Genomic DNA, 5,882 nt, shown 5'->3' on the forward strand with positions numbered 1-5,882 from the left:
GAGGAATTAACAACAACAAAAAAAGTATGGTACTAAAAACAAGTGATGATGAAGATATTGCTTCACTTTCCTTTCAATAAGTAATGGGCTTCATTGAAAAACTTTAACCTTTTTCTTTGTAGTTGTTGTTGTCAAAACGCCAACGAAAAAACATTCTTTGAGTTTAATTCGATTCATACTGCTGTGGTTGATATTCGCAGATTATCAGCGCGTCAGACGACGTTTAAAGGTGTTTCTTTCTTCCTTTCTTTTTTTTCTTCTTTCCTATAATTAAACATTTGCCTGCAATAACATAAATTGTACAAAACAGGGAATGCTCAATTGGTACTCAGAACAGCAATAAAGATGTGATTTTCATTACTCTGATTTTTTAAATGAAATTATTGTTTACAATATATGTAGTAATATATTTGTATTACTTTAAAAGAAATATTCTCTTTTGAACGAAATGCTTTGTTGACATTAAATTGTTAATAATCAACTTTTTTTATTGAATTTCCGACTATAAATATTTTTATTTGTAAGTCGTTTTATTTTAATCCCTTCAATGACATAAAGCATGAAGTAATTAAAAATATAATAGATAAGAATATTTCATTTAAGAATTTGTTAAGGGCTGAAATTTACTTTTTGTTGGGGGAAAAAAACCCATAGCTTAAAACGATCATTTCTGAAACTACATATTTTAACTTTATAAAGTCGGCATTTTAACTGTAAGTATAGCTCTTTATTTTATAAATATTTCCATTATTATTCCCTCGGTCAATTACAAATCGTTACATTTTATAGATGGCCGAGAAAAATAAATGCTGTAGTGAAACATCCTAATTTATATAAACTATGACAATCTATTCTTAATTCCAAACCGCTGTAATATACAACAGTTTAAACTAATAAATGATTTACTTCCTAATGGAAACTTTCATTATGTATAATCAGAGCCAATTGGATGTCATTAATGGAATTTAACTCTTATTTATAAAATACAGTGCATTGTTTAAGAAAAATGATTAATGACAGTAATTATCGGCTAAAAAAGCACCTCCCCGGCGGGGAATCGAACCCCGGTCTCCCGCGTGACAGGCGGGGATACTGACCACTATACTACCGAGGATACGTGCACTTGCCGAAACCCGGGATCGAACCAGGGACCTTTAGATCTTCAGTCTAACGCTCTCCCAACTGAGCTATTTCGGCACGTCGACGGAAGACTTGCTTACAACCAGTTTGATAAGGATGTCTTGAGTGAAGTACTCTCCAGATAAATTTAGACTTGTTAAGCCTTATCTATAATCTTACTGTCGCTTGAAAGATTCCTGTTCTGTCGGCAGATTCTTCTTTCAATACATTTGAAATGCTTGTTTTTGTCATTCACTGAAATTCATCTCTGATGGGACAAATAAAAAAATCTATGATTTATTGTTATTATTTTATTTTTGTATGAAGTCATTTTTCATTTTTAATCAGTGTGCATGCAGTTAAAATAGTAGTGTGTGGGGGGAGGAGGGGGGAATCTTACGTTCTACAGGTCTTACATCTTCCGTTTAAACAGAGTGAATGGTGAGGAGTTGTTGGGTGAATGAATAGTGAAAGTAAACTTATGGAGGGTATGGGTATGGTGAGGGTAAGCTTATGTGGTGCACAGTAAGTTTTAATGTGAATAGTTATTTTCTATGCAAATAATAGTAATAAGAATAAAAAATACTATAATTATTTATTACTATACTATTATTTATATAGTAAATTATTATTTAATTTACTATAATTATTATATCCACAAAAACATATAAATATGCATTTTAAATCAATTTAGTATCAGTCAAAAATTTATTTTTTCACTGCTGAGGTATTTGGCTTTGTATTCTGGTGCATACAATTAATGTGATTTCAGTCGCAAAGACAAAAAATTTTGATATAAGCTATATCACTGATAACTATATAACTTCAAACCAAACTTAAAATTTGAAAAAAAAAAAAAAAAAAAAAAAAAATTAAAAAAAAAATAACAAAGAATGTATTATACATCCATGTATACATATCTATCTTTGCCAAATAGTATAGGTAACGTGTGTGGGGCTCTGATCAATTAGTTTTATATAAAGAAGATGATGATTATTATTTTCCTGTAAGAAAAAGTGGAATTTAAGTAGAAAAAAAAAGTGTTGCATAATTAAAAAAAAACACCTTTGTATTAGTTATAATTAATATCATTAAAATTGCAAAACTGAAATATAATATCACTGACATTAATTTTAAAAAAACTGCAATTTTAAATAATAAAGATACATTAAAAGATTTTCAGAAAGTATGCCACCAACATATTCCCCTTTCCAGAATGAGTTCTCAGATATTTCATTAAATTTACATTTTCATTAATTTTTATTTGGTGTACATTTAAAAAAAAACCAACTGTGAAAGTCTCATAATTAAGTAAGAAACTTTAAACATATATAAACTGAGCAATTTTTTACTGAGCAAAACATATATAAACATAAACTGAACAATTTTTTAAAAAGGAATTCTATATTCCTCTGTCATAATATACAGATACGTAAATTCAAATTCTTCAGAGAGCTTTTTAGATTTACTACTTAAAACTTTTAATCTTCTTCTGAAAAAAAAAAATATTAATTTCTTGTATCAAAATATATTTCGTTGTTATAATTCTTTGGCCTTAAATAGACAACAAATATAATATATAATAATAATGTATAATATAATATATAATAATAATGTATAATATAATAAAATATATAATAGTAATGTATAATATTATATAATATATAATAATAATGTATAATATAATATAATATATAATAATAATGTATAATATAATATAATATATAATAATAATGTATAATATAATATAATATATAATAATAATGTATAATATAATATAATATATAATAATTATAAACATTGAATACCACTATTTTAATTCATTTTTACTAATTTCGAAACGCATAATTCTGAAATTTTCGAAGTCCAGAAAAGAACAGAGTAGAGATATAAAAAATAATCGTAAAAACTGAATTGCAATTATATGAAGCGATATTGAAGGTTAATTTTGCATACAGACAAACAAACATATAACGTACATAACATATAACGTAATTTTGCATACAGACAAACAAATAATAATAGTGAAAAAGATATTTTACTGGCCTAACGACATTGATATTCTAACACATTGGTATTTGCCAATAAAATAAGTTATTGCCAATCCCAGAGAAACATTTAAATGAAATCAACTTTTAAAAATATGTTCGCAAACATTTTTTCAACGTTTTTTTTTTTTTTTTTTTTTTTGAAATTCTGTTTCCACCTTCCACCTCTTTTCATCTGCAAGGGTTATGAGTTGCTATAAGTAACAATTACTATTGTATAAGAATTAGTAAAAACGTTCCAGTGACCATTCAATACTCAAAAAAAGTTAAAAAGTAATTAAATTAAAATCGATATTTTTTTCTCTACATACGTAAAGCAATTACAACAAATCTGGATCATAGAAAATGAAAGTTGAGCATTTTGAATACTCATAATTGATTTATACCGAGAAATATGTACAAATTGTGCACATAAATTCATTTTGAAATATAAATATATTTTTTTTAATAGTGCGATGCAATTAGCGCTAAGTGCGAAGCTTAGACACATATTTCATAGCCTGAGTAAATCTCTTCTCTAGCCTTCGCAAACCCTCTGTCTGTGTCTAGAGTCACCTCAGAGAGATTAATATCAGAATAGAAATTGCTTTGCTGTGGTTTCTGCTGATTTCGATCTAAATCCAAACCCTTGGCGACATTTGAACTACGTCTGGCGCCTTGCCGCCGACAACCCCGATATGACAAGGGGTAGACCTGTCAGGGTCAGCAGGCACTTTTTCCCCTCGTTTATCACACCCCCACAACGCGACTCCATTCTTCAAATGAAAGCCAACCAACCCACTTGATTCACTCCGGATTGAGCCAAGTCGTGTGTTTCTACAGGAGCTGAGTGCCAATAATCCTTTTCGTATTTTTGAATCTGATATAGAAATAAAAGGTACCGCGTGACAGGTGGTTAATTGTGCATGCAGGAAATTTAGCGGCTTGTCAGTTTTATTTATGCTGTCAGACTGTAATGTATGAGCCTGCAGTATGTGCCAAATAAAATGTTAAGTATCAAGTGGACAAAAAAGTGCAAATACAGCTTTTATAAGCTTCTTCTTAAGTTATAAAATAACGCTTGAAATCATTTTCGGCTACGCTTTTAGAAGCACTTATTTATTGCTAAATTACTGTTAGGAAACTATTAAATATTTAGTTGCAAATTATATAGTTATCAGCTGCTGTACCCGCATCTTCTCTTGTGTCTAATTGTTCTGCATCAATGTAGGGAAAAAACGAAACATATATACGTGTAAATAATAGAATTTTTATATTGAACCCATAAGTGTTTTAACTTAATTAATTATTACTCTAAAGGACCCGGATGTAAAACAGTTTTAGTCTAAGAGTTTGGCGTATATTTATAAAACATTTCTTTGAGTCCCACCCTCTGGAATCTGAATACATATAAAATTGGCCAGGGAGAAAAATGGAGATTTTATGTCCATAATAACTTTTTTAAAGGATTAAATTTTATTTGAAAAGACTTACAATATCAAAGGAAAGAAATTTACAGATTTTTAGCCTCATATACTTAATCATTTCTTTAATTATTATTATTATAAAGAAACGTACCGATTTTTACCAAAAATAGCTTTTTCTAATGTTAAGAAATCAAAATTAACATAGCACGTCAAATATCTTTTGAAGAATTTGCAGATGTCACTTACTAAAAATTGTTATTTGGAGAAAAATGCTGACAGATTATATTAATTTCTGATTAAACTTATATTTGTACCATAGATTTGTTCTGTGAGTTTAACATTTCAGACAGTTCAAAGAGAAAATGGCTAATGTTCCTTTTTGGTTGCAGGAGTGTCAATAAGAACTCTCATCTAGTTCAAATTTATTTTGTAGGGTCGGAGTAATAAACATCCAGGAAATTACATTCATTATTATTGCGTCCATTTTTAAGTCATATTATAAGGGATAACAATAGAAGGAATATCCTTTAGAATTTCATGGTATTAGCTTTTTAATAGTTGCAGATGATGATGCCGTGTCCGCGTTACCACAGCAAGGGGATGCAGTAGCTTCTGAGGGTAAAGACCCCTGAGCACCCGAAGAAGTCTGACATCTATCTCTTATGATGAGACACACGCACACATTCGCTTGCACAACCCCTTTCTACAGATACATTCACACACCTCACATATAGAACGCAGATGAAGAACAACCATGCCCGAACCAGGACTGGAACTCGGGACGTCCAGATCACGGGGAAGATGCGCTACCCCTATGCCAGGACGCCAGCAATATTTGAACATATTTTGATAATATGTGACAATAACTTCAATATAAATCCTTTCAAAGTAGGAGTTCGACTCCCTAACCTTTTTTTTTGAAAGAGAATCACCCGTTTCATTCCAAGAAATATTGAATGCTTGCAGCTAAAACCTACATACTTTTTTTTGTTCAACTTTGCTCCAAATGAAGGCATTTTTATAGGTATTCTATGTATTATCCTTGGTCATTTGAAAATTAATCTTTTCTAGGCTTCTAGCGCAGAGAAACTACAATATTTTTTTCTTTCTTTCTAGAACTGAATAATCATCAATAGCTTAGCGAATTTATTAAGTTTCCATCACAAAAAAAAATTATTGAGATGAATTCGTTAAAAGAGCGATTGTCACAGTAGAATGTTTAATTATAATAATTTAATATCCGCTGCAACTAAAACAGAATCCCTGCAATTGAAGGGTTTGCTGTAAAAAGGAGGTAGCTCCAATTATT

The 5,882-nt window shown here is 29.7% G+C and overlaps 1 non-coding gene across 1 annotated transcript; it reads right to left on the reverse strand.

Annotated features, from left to right (window-relative positions):
• Positions 1 to 1,124: 1,124 nt before the first annotated feature.
• Positions 1,125 to 1,197, reverse strand: Trnaf-gaa (transfer RNA phenylalanine (anticodon GAA)). Its single transcript has one exon. It is a non-coding gene; the product is annotated as a tRNA-Phe (tRNA).
• Between the last annotated feature and the right edge of the window lie 4,685 nt (positions 1,198 to 5,882).

Source organism: Argiope bruennichi, chromosome 1 (genome assembly GCF_947563725.1).
Source record: "Argiope bruennichi chromosome 1, qqArgBrue1.1, whole genome shotgun sequence".
Lineage (NCBI taxonomy): Eukaryota > Metazoa > Arthropoda > Arachnida > Araneae > Araneidae > Argiope > Argiope bruennichi.